At 37.9% G+C, this 17901-nt stretch overlaps 1 long non-coding RNA gene and 1 pseudogene across 3 annotated transcripts in view; one reads left to right on the top strand and one right to left on the bottom strand.

The window, feature by feature from the left end:
• Positions 1-9239: 9239 nt before the first annotated feature.
• Positions 9240-17901, bottom strand: part of LOC309869538 — a 45961-nt gene continuing 37299 nt past the window's right edge. For both annotated transcript variants that reach the window (XR_014314245.1, XR_014314246.1), the window contains exons 2-3: positions 16857-16960; positions 9240-9342 (exon numbers count right to left, since the gene is read on the bottom strand). This is a non-coding gene — a long non-coding RNA (uncharacterized lncRNA). The remainder of the gene's footprint in view (positions 9343-16856; positions 16961-17901) is intronic.
• On the top strand, positions 9493-10480 carry LOC309847619 (small integral membrane protein 7 pseudogene; annotated as a pseudogene). The gene has a single exon. The product of its transcript is annotated as a small integral membrane protein 7 pseudogene (transcript).

Raw genomic sequence — 17901 nt, 5'->3', positions numbered from 1 at the left:
CTAACTTAAAAAAAATTTTTTTTCAGAAAAATTGAGAAAAGAAAGCTACTTTTCAAAAATTTTTTAAAATTTTGTTACACTAACAGGTATTGTAATAATTAATGCTAATACACCAGAAGTATTTCCCATCTTTTGTGTCTGAGCTTGTGTTCCTTGGGATTTTACACGTGGTAATTCTTCAAGGTCTGAGTTAAAAATCTTTCAGAGGGGGTGCCTGGTTGGCACAATTGGTAGAATATGTGACTCTTGATCTCCCAGTCATGAGTTTGAGCTCCATTGTGTTTACTTAAAAATAAGGGTTTACTTAAAAAATAAATAAAACAAATAAATAAAATCTTCCAGAAGAAAAATACGTGGATGTATTTCCTCCAGTTACCTGAGAGACATACCAATTCTGGGCCAATTTAAACTAAATCTCTGGGTCAAAGTTTTTTAAAAATAGAGATGTAGTAAAATGACACTAGACAGATTTGGACGAGCTTCCGGCCTTACCATCTCAATCTGCAGATCAGTTATTTCTCTGCTTTACTTAGAGTTCTGCCCTTCTTGGGTTTTAGCTTTGTATTTTTTAGATCTTACCTCTCACCTGTTGGGAGTCCCAGACTCCTATCGCCCAGAATACATAATCCATTAAAATCCACACTACACCACCTGGGATCAGCAGACATCACTATGGTAAACTTTGGTTTTAATGCTTCACCTACTCTTTTAGAATGTTTGATTGTTTGATTGACATTTCTGTCCTACAAGAACTTCTTTGACTTTTACCAGTTTATTTTTTTAAATTTTTACCAGTTTAGTCACGAATGTTTTAAAAAGTATTTGTTACATAACATCCCAAATGTTTAGAAATGTGTGTTGCCCTAGAAGTGGTTTCTGGTTCAGCCTAATATTGCTAAAAACAAGGAAAGGAAACTCAAATAACAGTAGATATACATTCAAATATGTCATCTGATTATTTTATTAAGTTTGCAGAAATAATAGTGATTTTTCTATTGAAAATGCAGAGGTTGTATAGAAAAATAAAATTTATTCAAACTACCTTTGTGAATTGACTAAAACAAAGTCTAGAATCTACCACACTGAAGAAATTCTGAGCTTCTCACATGAATGGAAGCAATTTGTAAAAAAGGAAAGAACCAGAAAATAATACAAGATCAGAAATGGGATGCAAGTGGTGCTAATTGGAGTTAATGTGCTTAGAAAAAAAGGACATGGTAATTAAGAGGATATTCCACTTGAAGTTCGGTGGTTCTAAATTGAACAAGTGCAGTGGCTGCACCTGAGAATTCCCTGGGGAGCTTTAAACCTACTGTCCTACTCTTAGAGATTCTGATGTAATTGGTCTGGGTGTAATATGGGGAGCTGCAGACTTTAATTCAGACGGCTTCCATGAGAAAGTCTTAATACGAGGCTTAAATCGACAAGAAACTCTGAAAAAGACCTATTTCTCCACAGTGACCTAAAGAACTAGTAGAAATAGCTTGCTTACAGACCAAGATAGAAGCAAAATTGAAATAACCTGTAAGGTCCAGGTTAAAACATCAGAAAGCCATCTTAAAGGTGATTAAACTGTGAATTCCTGAAAGAGACTAAATTACTAGAATATGTAAATACAAAACCTATAACTTCCAAATTTATATATAGACTGTTCTCCCACTTCTCACATGGCAATACCGTTGATTGCTTGTGTAGTAAATACCAATCAGACACTGTGAGGAAGGGAGATAAGCAGTAAAACTGGGAATCGTAAGGGTATGATTTTTGGAGAAAATCAAGGGCATCTTTTCTGCTTTGGTGTAGGGTAGAGGATGCAGCCTAGTGAGGTTGAATTTGTGTTCCTGTCTTCTTTTTGCATTTCCCCATTGCCTCTTTCCCTAATTCTCTCTCCTCGTTTTCATTTCATTTGCTTTTCTAGTCTTCCCTTTCTGCTTACATTTAATCACTATGAAAATAGCTCCTATGCATAATACATAATGTAAAATTTTATTTTTAATAAACTCATAATCCTCCATGGAAAGACTTCTTTTATGATAAAGGGGATATTACACTTACCTGTAGTTCTCAGGTTAATAAAATGGCCATTAAAGTGACTCATAGGTGTCCTTAAGTGTAATTTTTATTATATATTATACAATCTTTTCAGCATGAATTTCTAATTTCAGGATTCCATCTCATTCTTTTCTAAGGTAAGACCAATTTACACAGATCACATCTACACTGCACATTTTGATGGTGTGCACAGCCTTGGTTATGTCAATGGCAATCCTAAAGGACAAGGACACATAGATATTCCTCCCTTGTATCACCTCACCGGCAAAGGCAAAGCATGACATTGGTTCAACAATGTCATGAGTATCTCATCATCTCCCAGACTCCAAACATGATGAAAAATCTCTGGAGGATATGACTTGGTTTGAACCATTTTCGAAAACAAGAGACACATTGTTGAAGTGTAGGTGTTTTAGTCAGTTCAGGCTGCTATAACGAAATACAAAGATAACAGAGAGGTTTTCTCACAGTTCTGGATACTGAAAGTCCAGGGCCAGAATGCCAGCATGTTTGGCTTCTGATTATAGACCTCTTCTGGGCTGCAGAGTGCTAATTTCTGGTTGTATCCTCACATAGCCGAACGAGAAAGAGAGAGCTTAAGCACTCTGGGGCTGCTTTCATAAGGGCATTAACCCCATTCATGAGCTGTCTATGATCTAATTTCCTCCAAAAAATTTTTTTAAAAGCCCCCACCTCCAAATACAGTCACATTGAAGTTTAGGATTTCAACATATGGGTTTGTATGGAACACATTCAGTCCATAAGAGAAGGTAACATGTCCCCTATTCAATATGAAAATTACATGGCTCAGCCCAACACAGCAGGCCAGGCAGCTAATCTAGAGGCAGACGGGTTTGAACTTCAGAGCCACCATTTTCTAGCACTTTGAACATAGACAAAACTAACTTTTTACAACCTCAGTTTTCCTTTTCTAAAGTTGAATTCATAAAGATGCCTCTATCACAGCTTGTGGCAAGAATTATATATGTAGTGCTTAGTATCACACTTGGTATTTAAAAAGCATCCAATAATTGATAGATATGATTAATCTTCCTCTGACGTATATTTAACATAGAAAACCCTAGAATCAATGGGAAGTCTAGCGGTTTGAGACAAAAACAAGTTGTAATATTCAGATTTACTATTATTTTTGATGAGCAAGTTTTCTCGAATCTTGGATAGTTGAATGCTATTCCCTCTCCTTAAAGCACTTTTATCATTTCTTCACTTGAAGAGTTTCTACGTACTCTTCAGGCGGCTTAAATGACATTTCCTCAAAAAGAAGCCTTTTCTGACTCTAATAAGACCATGAATTTTGTTTTTCCTGAGATTTTGACAGAGAGATGGAGAGACAGCACAAGCAAGGGGAGCAGCAGGCTCTCCCAGGACCCTGGAATCATGACCTGAGCCGAAGGCAGATGCTTAACCAACTGAGCCACCCAGGCGCCTCCAGGATCCTGAATTTTCTTATTACTCCACTTAATTGAGCACGCTTGAGCATGACTCTGTAATTACCTGTCGTCCACACTAGATGTAAGTTCCGTAGAGTCAGAGATCATTTCAACTACTATTGATTCTGCATATCCTGCAGGTGACAATTGAAGGCTTCTCAAGCATTCCTTTCCTAAATCTTTATGGCAGGTTTTTGAGAGAGTTAATCATCTTATCTAGTTCTATCAATTGCTGATAGAGAAGTGTTCAAGTCTCCAAATAAAATTGTGGTTTTGTCTATTTTTCTTCTCAGTTCTATCAGTTTTTGCTTCATATATTTGTTGTCTGGTATACACACATTTAAGATGACTAGTTCTTAGGAGATTAACCTTTTTATCTTTATGTAATGTCCTTCTCTGTCCTTGGTGATTTGCTTTGTTCCATAATTTGTCTAATATTAAGATAGGCACTCCAAATTTCTTTTAGTAATGTTTATATTTTATCTTTCATCCTTTTATTTTCAAACTACTTATATAATTACATTTGAAATTACTTTATTGTATTAAATTGTAATATTATACATTCATGTATTATATATAGATATAATCTTTATAACATATAATAATTATAATTAATTACATACTTTATATAATTTCTTAATATATTATTATATTGTATGTTATACATATATCTTATCAAAGTCAACTGATATTGACATTTTGAGTGAATTGTAGAAGCTTTATCTCTTTTATGTTCCTTTACCCTTCTCCATTTATAATATAATAAATATTTTCTCTATATTAACTGAGAACCACACTAAAAAGTATTATAATTTTTGCTTCAAACATCAAACAAAACTCAACAGGAGAAAGAAATGTATTATGCTTACCTATAAGTTTATCTCTATTCCTTCTGACTTCTTGGTCTTCCAAAAGTCCTTTTTTTCACTTCCTTTGGTTTCAAGAACTTCCTTTAGCCCTTCTTTTAGGGTAGGTCTGCTGGTAACAAATTCTCTTTGTCTTCCTACATCTATAAATGCCTTTAATTCCCCTTCAATAATGAGTCATTTCTCTTTGGCTAATTTCAGGATCAAATCTGTCTTTGGTTTTCAGAAGACTGACTATGATATGCTTTGCATGAATTTCTTTGGGTTTAATCCATCTGAGTTTTGGTCAGCTTTTTCAACTTATAGGTTTATGGTTTTTTGTAGATTTTTGCCAAATGCTGGAAATTTTCAGTCATTATTTTTTTTAATACTTTTCAGCCTTCCTGCCAACTCTCTTCTTCTGGGACTTGAATGATAGAAATGTTAGATCTTTACTGTCTGACAGGTCCCTAAGGTTCTGTTCATTTCTTCCCAGGCTATTTTTTCTTTGTTGTTGAGATTGCATAGTGTTTAATTTCACTGATTCTTCCTTCTGTCTTCTCCATTTTTCTCTTGGGCCTATCCATCGAGTTTTATTTCTTTTGGTTGTATTTTTGGTGGGGGGGGTCTAAATTTTTCATTTAGTTCTTCTTTATATTTATATATATTTCATTCAACTAATATTTCGTTTAGTTCTTTATATTTATTTATATATTTTTTTAATCTTCCTATTTCTTTTCTGAAACTGTTTTTTTTTTTCATTTGTTTCAAGAGTATATGTAACTGCTTGTTGAAGGATTTGTATGTCAGCTGCCTCAAAATTCCTGTCACATAATTTGACATGTGTCATCTCAGTGTTGGGCATTTGTTGATTGTCTCACTTAGTATGAGATCTCCCTGGTTCTTGGTAAGACATTATTTTCACTTAAAACTTGGACATTTTGTTTGTTGTGTTATAAGACTCAGGAGTTTATTTAAATCTTGTATTTTAGAAGGCCTCCTCTGACACTGGGGTGGAAGTGGAAGTCCAGGCTTTCCACTCAGCCTCATAGGACACTGGGGGAAGGGGCATGGAAAAGGAAGGGAAGGGACTTATTACAACTGGGTGGGAGTAGACGATTAGGTTCTCCAGTAGGCCTCTGTTAATTCCATCCCGAATGAGGAGTGCTCCATATGTGGCCTCCATTGACATCTGCTGAGAGGGCTTGAAAAAGGATTGCTATTATTGAGAAGTCATGATGAAAGTCTTCACTCTCTGCTAAGCCTCATCTGATACCACCCAGCAAGGATGGGGAGGAACACCTCATTAACACTGGGTAAGATTAGAACTCCAGGCTCCCCACTTGGTCTCAACTGACACTGTGTGGAAGGAGAGGTGCTTATTACACCCTACAGGGATGGAAGTCCCTGTCACTCCAACCTTCTGTGATGCCTCCCAGATGCAAAGAAGCTGGGGAGGGTATACATTTTTTACAATGTGGCAAAAGTGGAAATCTAGGCTCTTCATTCAGCCTTTGATGGCCAGGGTAAAGGTGGGGTTATAGTTTCTTTGTAGAGAGCATATTGTCTAACTGTCTCGCTTGACTGCCCCTTTCCTCATCCTTCAATAGAGAGCAGGCTTTGGGGGAGGGCATTTTTTGGGTCTGTGCCCATTGGATTTTGGAGTTGTTGGCTTTTCTTGTGTCCAATTTTGGATATATAAAGCAGAGCAAAACAAAACTAGAATTCATAATAGTGAATTCTGGGGGGACCCAGGTCCTTAGCTGGTCTGTCTGATCTCCACCTTAAAGAATCTTCTTATGATTGTTTATATGTAATATTCAGAGCTTAGGTTTTAGTTAGCAGAGAGACTAGGGAAAAATACACCTACTTCATCTTCCTGGAAGTAGAAGCCTGACTACACTCTTAATGATCTTTTTACAATTGGACATGTATAGTGTGTATTGTCATTGTCTTACCCAGATCCCTTTAATTCGGCAATTTACTCAATCCCCAGTGACCTGGATAACTCATAGCTGCCTCTTTCTCCAGGAATTGCCCCGGGGCAAACAGGAGCTGTCCAACTCTGTCCTGTACACCCCCACAGTGCTTCCTGCCAGGGCCAGAGTTGTGCCAATGTTGCACAATTGTGCTCTAAGGCTCCCACCATTAGAATGCAGCTAGTCTGCAGCTGAGACCACACTCAGGATATTTACATTTTCTGATTTGTCCATCTTTCCTTTTATGGTTAACACTGTTGGAATATTTGCTATCTCCCATCCTTCCTCTCACCTCCCCACAAACTTTAACTGGTTTAATCATCTCTGATTCTTATCTTTTACTCTCTCCATTTTAAAATTTTGTTACTGTGATGTCAAGGTAGGCAGAGCTAATTTCAACTCACTTCAGCTCTGAGCCTTGATGACATCATCAGAAAAGTGGCAGTAGTACACCTGCCTCACATATCAGTGGAGGCTCTGCAAGGACACACACTTACAGACACTGGCACAGTGAAATCTAATGAGAAATCTAATGAGAAGCCATAGACAGTAGCAATTTTTTATCTGCATTTCCAGAGAATAGGTGGGTGGGGGCAAGGATGGGTAAACTAGGTGAAGGGGATTAAGAGTACACTTATCATGAGAAGCACTGAGTAATGCAGAGAATTGTTGAGTCACTACACTGTATACCTGAAACTAATATAGCACTGTATGTTAATTATACTGGAATTAAAAATAAATAAATAAATAATTTTTGAAATTATACATCATTTTCCCTTTGTAAATACTACTTATAAGCCAGCCAGGAATTGTCTGCCCTCCTTTGGCCCATGGACCCTCCATCTTACTAGGAGGGGTAACCAGGTCACCCCTCTTGACCTGGTTCAGTTCAGGGCACATCTCACTCCTTTCAACTACACTCTCCATGTCTTTCCCTTACCTTTCTCTGCCACACCTTGGTTCCTCTTGCCATCAGACTCTATATCCTTTTCTTGCTCTCCTGTGGAACAATGCTCAAATCTTAGATGAGACACTCTCACAGACCAAGTATGAAATAGAAAGTGGGAAGAGGGTTGAGGGGGATGTGCAGAGAAATAGTGAAAGTTCCTCTTGTAGAATAAAAGTCCACAGGTGGACTGAGAGACTTGGAGAAAAAGAAAGGGAGTCAGAGAACAAATTATTTTAACCAATTTCTACAAAGTATGATCCTCTAAACAAAGAATCAAAATATGTAAAACATAAATTGATAGAATCAAAAGGAGAAACAAAAATATCCACCAATATACTGAGAAACTTTATTACAACTCTCTAAAAAACTGATAGATTAAACAAGCAAAACAATCAGGCTATAAAAGTTCTAAGTAATATAATGAACAAGATATAAATGTATACATATATTCTATTTATAATAATAATATGTATATTTTATGTATGTATTATAATATTTATATTTTATTATAAATATATAATATATATCATATTATATATGATATGTAATTTGGAATGCAAATAATAAGAAAACACTTGTTTGTTTTAAGTTTTCATTTACATTCTAGTTAACACATAGTGTAATATTTGTTTGAGGAACAGAATTTAGTGACTCGCCACTTACATATAACACCAGTGCTCATCATTAGTGCCTTCCTTAATGCCCATCATCCATTTAACCCATTCCACACCCACCTCCCTCCATCAACCCTCAGTTTGTTCTCTATAGTTAAAAGTCTGTTTTATGACTTGCCTCTCTCTCTGTTTTTTCTCCTATGTTCATCTGTTTTGTTTCTTAAAATCTACATACGAGTGAAATCATATGGTACTTGTCTTTCTCTGACTTATTTCACTTAGCACAATACACTCTAGTTCCATCCATGTCATTGCAAATGGCAAGATTTTGTTATTTTTTATGGCTGAGTAATATTCGTGTGTGTGTGTGTGTGTGTGTGTGTATCACAACTTCTTTTTTTTTTAATTTTTTTAAAAAGATTTTATTTATTTATTTGACAGAGAGAAATCACAAGTAGATGGAGAGGCAGGCAGAGAGAGAGAGGGAAACAGGCTCTCTGCTGAGCAGAGAGCCCGATGCGGGACTCCATCCCAGGACTCTGAGATCATGACCTGAGCCGAAGACAGAGGCTTCAACCTACTGAGCCACCCAGGTGCCCCGTATCACAACTTCTTTATACATTCATTGGTTGATAGGCATTTGGTCTCTTGCATAATTTGGTTATTGTTGATAATGCTGCTATAAACATTGGGTTGCATGTGTTTCTCCAAATCAGTATTTTTGTATCCTTTGGGTAAGTAACTAGAAGTACACTTTGATTTCAAACATGCATGTAACATGTAAATTTATCATAATTGTCTATAAACTAAAGGAAAAAGTAAGCTCAACAAATACCAAGGAAAACTTATCACACTGACCTTGCTCCCTGACTGTAATGCTATAAAATAAGAAGTAAAGGGGAAAAATCTTTTCTTTCTCCTCCCAAAAAACCCCTAATATATTTGGAAAGTAAACCACACTTTTTTAAGTCATTGCTTAAAGAAAAAGCCACAGTGGAAAATACAAGACACTTGTATTTAGAACATTGATCTATGCTGAAAGCAGAATGTGTGGAATGAGGCTAAAGTGATACCCAAGCTAAAGATTTAGCCTTAAATGTTTATCATAGAAAAGAAGGAAGGTTCTAAATTTAGATGACCAACCTAAGATTTGGAGAAAGAACAGCAAAATAAGCTCAAAGAAATGAAAAGAACTCATGGTAGAGGTAAGGAGAAAATGATAAAGAAGAAAGAAGAAAGAAAAGAAAGAAGAAGAGGAGGAGGAGAAAGAAAGGAAGAAACAAACAACAGAGATCAACCTATCACAAAATAGTTCTTTGAGGGGCACCTGGGTGGCTCAGTGGGTAAAAGCCTCTGCCTTGGCTCAGGTCATGATCCCAGGGTCCTGGGATCCGGCAGGCATTGGGCTCTCTGCTCAGTGGGGAGCCTGCTTCCCCCACTTGTGATCTCCATCTGTCAAATAAATAAATAAAATATTTTTTTAAAAAACAAAATAGTTCTTTGAAAAGAATGATAAAGTAAACAAGATTTTCAAGTAAAAAAAAGAGAATAGAAAAAAAAGGGAACAATTTAATTAATTAAAAGGGAGAATACTGAACTTCCGCTTCCGGTTCTGACGGACGCTTTGGCCGTAACGATGATCGGGGACATCCTGCTGTTTGGGACGCTGCTGATGAATGCAGGGGCAGTGCTCAACTTTAAGCTGAAAAAGAAGGACACGCAGGGCTTTGGGGAGGTGTCGAGGGAGCCCAGCACAGGTGACAACATCCGGGAGTTCCTGCTGAGCCTCAGATACTTCCGGATCTTCATCGCCCTGTGGAATGTCTTCATGATGTTCTGCATGATCGTGCTCTTCGGCTTCCCAGCCACGTCCTTGTTTTCTTTTCAAAGATATTTTCACTTTGGTTTCTGCGTTGAAATGCTGTCTACTTAAGGAGTTTCAGGAGGGTTTATGGAAGGGGATGTAATAACATTGCATTCCCCACAGATAAAAGAACGTTGTGTAGATTGCTTTTTTAGACTGAATTTCTCATCTAGCCAACTTTTTTACTAGAAACTCAATCCTGGGTGTTTCTTGGTTTATTTTTTAATAACCCTTCTTTTTTGGTTCAAATTATACAGATTTTTCAAAATAATTTTTTATCCAGGGATCTGAAACAGAAGGGTTGGCTTTTAAGATTGATGCAGCCTCTTTACTGGACTGTGTTTAGGAATAACAGGCAAGTTCATTGTTGCTGGGCTTGTGTCCAAATTTCTTTCCTGTCTCGATGGGCTCTGCTCGGCCACTCAGTGCCTCTGAGGTCATGCCCAGGACTTTAAGGGTAAAGCCTCACTGATTACCGTGGAAGAGAGGTACAGAACAGTTGGCAGAGGCAGATGTGGGTGTTACGAGAAATTTTGCCCTGCCTTGCAGCCCTCTGTTAAAGTAACCCTTGGGGCCATTGAATGTGTAGTTTTTAAGAATGAGTGACTTACATGATGATAATCAGGTCCAGGTCTGAAAGCTTGGAATTTGGGGTGGTCTTTTCAAGTGAGTGATTTCAAGGTTGAAAAGCAGTGAGCCTCATTTGAGGAAATACAGCATTTTGCATAGACTCTCCTTTGGAAGGCAGGTCCTTTTTCTCCAGGATGAAATGCCGGTTGTCAACACCCAGATCCTGTTGGTGTCTGATCTGTTGGTTGTGGGTTTTGAATTCCTGATTTGGAGGTAAACCTGGTGGGAGGAGAAACTAAATATGCAGACTTTTCAGAACTAAGTAGCACTGGAAATAAAGCTCATTTCCAAAAAGGAAAAAAAAAAAAAAAGGAGAATACTTGCAGAGTTTATTAGTAATAAATATTTTTTCTATTTAAAAAGAAGTTACATTTCAGAGAAGTTCTGGAACTTGCTCAAGTACGCATCTTTGAATTCAAACACTGGGCATACATTCTGATCAAAATTCCACCAGTATTTTTTTATTAAATTTATTTTTTTAAAGATTTTATTTATTTATTTGACAGAGAGAGAGCACAAGTAGGCAGAGAGGCAAGCAGAGAGAGAGAGAGGAGGAAGCAGGCTCCCTGCTGAGCAGAGACCCTGATGCGGGACTCGATCCCAGGACCCTGAGATCATGACCTGAGCCGAAGGCAGCGGCTTAACCCACTGAGCCACCCAGGCGCCCTAAATTTATTTTTTTTAAATAAACCTATAATGTATTTTTATCCCCAGGGGTACAGACCTGTGAATCACCAGGTTTACATATTTCACAGCACTCATCATAGCACATACCCTCCCCAATGCCCATATCCCACCCTCTCCCGTCCCCCCTCCCCCCAGCAACCCTCAGTCTGTTTTTTGAGATTGAGTCTTTAATGGTTTGTCTGCCTCCCAATCCCACCTTCTTTCATTTTTTTCTTTCCCTACTCCCCAACACCCCCCCCCACATTGCATCTCCACTTCTTCATATCAGGGAGATCATATGATAGTTGTCTTTCTCTGATTGACTTATTTCACTAAACATAATACCCTCTAGTTCCATCCACGTCATCGCAAACGGCAAGATTTCATTTCTTTTGATGGCTGCATAGTTTTCCATTGTGTATATATACCACATCTTCTTTATCCATTCATCAGTGATGGACATCTAGGTTCTTTCCATAATTTGGCTATTGCGGACATTGCTGCTATAAACATTCAGGTGCACATGCCCCTTTGGAGCACCATGTTTTTGTCTTTAGGATATATACCCAGTAGTGCAATCGCTGGGTGATAGGGTAGCTCTATTTTCAGTTTTTTGAAGAACCTCCACACGGTTTTCCAGAGTGGTTGCACCAGCTTGCATTCCCAACAGTGTAGGAAGATTCTCCTCTCTCCACATCCTCACCAGCATCTGTCATTTCTTGACTTGTTAATTTTAGCCATTCTGACTGGTGTGAGGTGGTATCTCATTGTGGTTTTGATTGGTATTTCCCTGATGCCGATTGATGTGGAGCATTTTTTCATGTGTCTGTTGGCCATCTGGGTGTCTTCTTTGCAGAAATGTCTGTTCATTCCACTGGCATTTTTTAAAAAGCCGGAGCAAATAATCCTAAAATTTGTATGGAATCAGAAGAGACCCTGAATTGCTAAGGAAATGTTGAAAAACAAAAATAAAACTGGAGGCATCACGTTACCTGATTTCAAGCTTTACTACAAAGCTGTGATCACCAAGACAGCATGGTACTGGCATAAAAACAGACACATAGACCAGTGGAACAGAGTGGAGAGCCCAGATATGGACCCTCAACTCTATGGTCAAATAATCTTCAACAAAACAGGAAAAAATATACAGTGGAAAAAAGACAGTCTCTTCAATAAATGGCACTGGGAAAACTGGACAGCTACATGTAGAAGAATGAAACTCGACCATTCTCTTACACTGTACACAAGGATAAACTTGAAATGGATAAAAGACCTCAATGTGAGACAGGAATCCATCAGAATCCTAGAAGAGAACATAGGCAGTAACCTCTTTGATATCAGCCACAGCAACTTCTTTCAAGATATGTCTCCAAAGGCAAAGGAAACAAAAGCAAAAATGAACTTTTGGGACTTCATCAAGATCAAAAGCTTCTGCACAGCAAAGGAAACAGTCAACAAAACAAAGAGGCAACCCATGGAATGGGAGAAGATATTTGCAAATGACAGCACAGACCAAAGGTTGATATCCAGGATCTATAAAGAGCTCCTCAAACTCAACACACACAAAACAGATAATCATATTAAAAAAATGGGCAGAAGATATGAACAGACACTTCTAAATGAAGACATACAAATGGCTATCAGACACATGAAAAAATGTTCATCATCATTAGCCATCAGGGAGATTCAAATTAAAACCACATTGAGATATCACCTTACACCAGTTAGAATGACCAAAATTAGCAAGACAGGAAACAACATGTGTTGAAGAGGATGTGGAGAAAGGGGAACCCTCTTACACTGTTGGTGGGAATGCAAGTTGGTGCAGCCACTTTGGAGAACACTGTGGAGATTCCTCAAGACCCTGCAATTGCACTACTGGGTATTTACCCCAAAGATACAGATGTAGTGAAAAGAAGGGCCATCTGTACCCCAATGTTTATAGCAGCAATGGCCATGGTCGCCAAACTGTGGAAAGAACCAAGATGCCCTTCAATGGACAAATGGATAAGGAAGATGTGGTCCATATACACTATGGAGTATTTTGCCTCCATCAGAAAGGATGAATACCCAACTTTTGTAGCAACATGGACGGGACTGGAAGAGATTATGCTGAGTGAAATAAGTCAAGCAGAGAGAGTCAATTACCATATGGTTTCACTTATTTGTGGAGCATAACAAATAACATGGAGGACATGGGGAGATGGAGAGGAGAAGGGAGTTGAGGGAAATTGGAAGGGGACGTGAACCATGAGAGACTATGGACTCTGAAAAACAACCTGAGGGTCTTGAAGGGGGTGGTGGGAGGTTGGGGGAACAAGGTGGTGGGTATTATGGAGGGCACGGATTGCATGGAGCACTGGGTGTGGTGCAAAAACAATGAATACTGTTATGCTGAAAAGAAAAAAAAAATAACACTGGGCATAGTTTCATGAGACCATTTGGGATAAAGTGGTAAACTTGTACATACTTAGAATCCTGAGATTTTCTCTAAACAATGTCCAAATTTAAATAATAGAGAAGGAAGCTGGTGTTATCTGAAAGATTTTTGGAGGTGGGACAGTAACCTTGAATAAAAATACTTACACATATCTCCTGGGGACTTTTTGTGGGCTAGATTCTGTGCTTCATACTTCACTACTATAAATCCTGCTTTATTTGTCTTCCACTCTGGCTCTCCACTGCAATGTAAGTTCCAAAAGGACGAAGTCTTGTGTATTTTGTTCATTGATGTACTCCCATTGCCTAGAACAGTGTTTAGCAAGTAGCAGATGCTCTATAAATATTTGTTCAATGAGTGAATGTAGATTACTCTGAGGCAGTTATTACCCCAGTTTTATCTGAGTCTTAACTAGTTGACATGACTTGTTTAGAATCACTCAACAAGGAGGTGATTGGATCTACTGGAGTCCAGAGATTTTAACTACTATATTCTTCTGCCTCTCTTTGTATATAGAAAGCATTTGGAGAGGCAGTGGGAGTGGCTAAGCCCCTGGGTGTGTACAGGGGCATTGCAGAGGACAAAGTTAGAGATTTTTAGGGCCAGTAATAAAGGGCTTAAATCTTTAGTTGAGACATACAAGGGTGAAACTGACTCAATATTATATACAAAGATTTTAGCCTTTATACCTCTTTGGGTATTATGGTGTCTTCCATTCTGGATCTAAAAAACTGCCTATTTAGCCATCCCTGTTCACCATTCCACACTTGTCTCCATCCAGCAAATAAAATCACTCCCTTACCACAACCGGTGACCTAGTCTTCACCACACCTCATGTTCAGAAACTTCAATCCAGTCCATTCCCAAAAATCTTAGTGAGACATATCAATGACCCACTGGTTCTTCCATCTCATCTTTCCTTTGTTCAAGAACCCACAATGGTTCCAGGATTTCAAGACTGACACTTCTGAACATCTCCATTCCTATTTATATTATTTTCCCCCCAATATATATATATATTGGCAGGCCTGTAATGAGTGCTAGGCATAAGAAGATGAACAAGACATTATCCCTGCCTTATGGACAATGTTAGTTTGTATGTTGAGAGAAAAGAAAGAGGAGAATAAATTTGAGGTTGGGAGAGACATTCATCCCCCTCATTTCCTGACCTTTTCAGGCATTTTTTGTTTGTTTGTTTTGGTTTGGTTTGGTTTTTAAGAGATTTTATTTATTTATTTAATACAGAGAGAGAGAGAGATCACAAGTAGGCAGAGAGGCAGGCGGGGGGGGGGGGGGAGCAGGCTCCCCGCTGAGCAGAGAGCCCAATGTAGGGCTCGATCCCAGGATACTGAGATCATGACCTAAGCTGAAGGCAGAGGCTTAACCCACTGAACCACCCAGGCACCCCCAGGCATTTTTATATAAAAGCTATTGCTCAGTGGTGCATATTGTGATCCCTGCATCTCCTCAATGTGACTCATGGTGATCCAAAGTAATTTCATGGTGATTCCATAGTGATTTATGTTGATGGTCCATGCTAACCCATTACTAGTGACTGTGTGGTGATTCATTGGGATCTATAATGATTCATTGTTATCTGACTGACGATGTTCCATGACAACAATGAAAATATCATCTTCTACCTTTGCATTTTATTCTGGGACAAGTGTAATTTTTAGATTCATGATATCAGCTACATGATGTCATGGTAAAAAGATAATGTGTTGTGGCTATTTTCAATAAGATGAGTAATTCTCATGAGTAATTCTCATGCTTAATTCTGTTTGCTCTGGATGGTAGAGATGGAGATGATATGTACAGACGGCATGTAACTCTTTTGCCTTGGGGTTAGAGAGTGGAAAGTTGGAGTTAGACTGATGAGCAATTAACTTTAAAATAAAGCAAAATTTCTCATATTTGATATTAAAATGAACAAAATGGCTACAAAATTTAATAGGAACTATGATACAAATATTGTAGGAAAACAAAAACACATAGACACACTCTACAGACACAAGTCATTTAGAAAAATCAAATGTTTTGTGTTTGGAAAGAGGTATATACACACAGACACACACAAACAAAGCAGTTGTATTCCATTACGTGCTAAGAAAGGAAAATTTAGTGTCATATATATGAGTGCCTATAACAAAGAAGTCCATCAGGAAAGGCTTCTGTGATGAGGTATTTGAACTGAAACCTGAAAGGTTAGTAGAAATTCATTAGAAGGTATTGGAAGTGAAAAGAACATTCCAGTGTGAGCAAAGGCTCTGGTTTTAAAGGGACCTTGAAGAATTCTAGAAAACTTAAGCAAAGTCAACATGTTGGAGAGTGGTGGGAGAAATTGGCGAAAGATAACATGAGAAGTAGAAAAGGGCCAGATCACACACAGCTTTACAAGCTCTGGGGCTTGATTTTTATTCTCTGGACATTGGAAAACCACTGTAGAGTGGAAGAAAAACACATTGCAGTTTATGTTTTTAAAAGATGGCTCTGGGTCTTAATGTGGGGGAAAAAAGAAAGGAATGTAAAGGAGCAAAAGCAGAAGGAAGGAAATGGATTGTATAACTATTGGCATCCTCCATTCGAGAAGTATGGTGATTTTTGGTAACAGTGAAAATTTTGTAACAGATGAAAATTATGCAACCATGTAGTGCATCTATACTGAAGGCAGATTGCTTATGGAGTCAATGTAGGCTGTAAGAAAAAGAGAAAGGTTGAGAATAATTTTTTTAAAAAATCTGGAACCCTTTAGCATAATTCAGCTGACCACGCCATTTTGATCTTACCATGTCTGCAACGGTGTTACATTTTTATTTATTTATTTATTTATTTATTTATTTATTTATTTATTTATTTGCAAGAGGTGGAGAGGGGAAAAGCGAGAGGGAGAGAGAAACTTAAGCAGAGATTCTGCACAGAGTGGAAGCCCAACTTAGGCTCGATCTCAAGACCCTGAGGTCACGACCTGAGTCAAATACCAAGAATCAGATGCTTAACCAACTGAGCTACCCACGTGCCCCTGAGCTGTTACATTTTACATTAACTTGCTTACATTTAAACATTTCTGTACCTATAAAAGCTAGAAAAATAGCATAAATGAGTAAAGTGCAATGAGTGGGGACCATGAAAACTCCTTATACTTTTCTTCCTTGGATATTGCAACCAACTGTTAACCTATAATAGCTATTCACATCTTCTGGCACAGTAAAAGTACTCTGAAATTTTACCTAGGCTCACTGTCTTCCAAAACACAGTGTCGATTATGGTGTGATTAAGAGGGTAGAATGGTATGAACGATACAGAATGAGAGATGTACTACAGATACTAGACTTCATTGTGTGATATGTTGAAGACTGTTCTTACCTCTGCTTCTCATGGTGGGTTTGAAGTCACTGCAGATCAGCAAGACTGGCAGTTGGGAAAGAAGTCTGGATGCGGTACAGGGAAAATTGAGGATAAACTGGAACCTGCCAAGACACAATGGAGCCCATAAGTACAAACAAAAAATCTCATCTGTCTCTTACTGCCTCCTCCTCTTGATGGGAAAACTAGCCAAAAAACTGTATCCATTTTAATACACCATTGAGACTGTATTTCTTTTCATCCTTGCAGTTAAGTATGGCATGTGACTAAGTAAAAACCAAAGAGCACTTTGATGTTCATAATGCATCTACATGAGGATTTTTTTCCCCTATCTTCTCTTGGGGTTTCTTAGGCTTCCAGAATCTAAGTACTGAATCCATTCTGGAAAATTATTAGATATTATATTTAAAATACTGCTCAATTAAACTTTGTCTCTCTCTTTCAGCTCTCCATTTAGAAGTATATTATACTTTCCCAGACTATTCTCCTTGTATCTTAATCTCTCCTTCCTCTCTCTCTAGGAAAAGGATATTTCCAGCAGCTGGGATGATATAGTAGGGTCTTGGAATTTTCTCTTGCCATAAAATATCCTGTGTCCTTTAAGAAAAATTTTTAGTAAACTGTTTAGACTTGAAAATCTTGAGTTATTCAGTTATTCACAATCATCTTTAAATACTGATTTAAGGTTTTCCTAAAGTATTCTGTTGTCCCCTAAATTTTGCTTGATGGAAGCCCATCCATCTTTTTCATAAATGAGAGAAAGGAAAAAGATTACATTAATCTCAGCAGTTATTCAACAAATTGTTTGCTTTCTAAGTTACCTTCTCAAAGAGGTCTTTCTTTACCACCATTTCTAAATTTCATCCACTGGCTCAGCAATCTATTTTCCCTTCCTCTGCTTTACTCTCTTCATAATGCCTATAACTCTCTGAAATTGTTACCTGAAACTGTATTGCCAAACAGACAAAGCACAGGAAAAGAAAGTATTTTACTTGCAACAGGGAAGAACACTGGGGATATTGCCCAAAGCAGTATGTCTCCTTGA

The sequence above is a fragment of the Mustela nivalis genome (genome assembly GCF_964662115.1).
Source record: "Mustela nivalis genome assembly, chromosome: 1".
Lineage (NCBI taxonomy): Eukaryota > Metazoa > Chordata > Mammalia > Carnivora > Mustelidae > Mustela > Mustela nivalis.
This window is presented reverse-complemented; position numbering and strand designations above follow the sequence as displayed.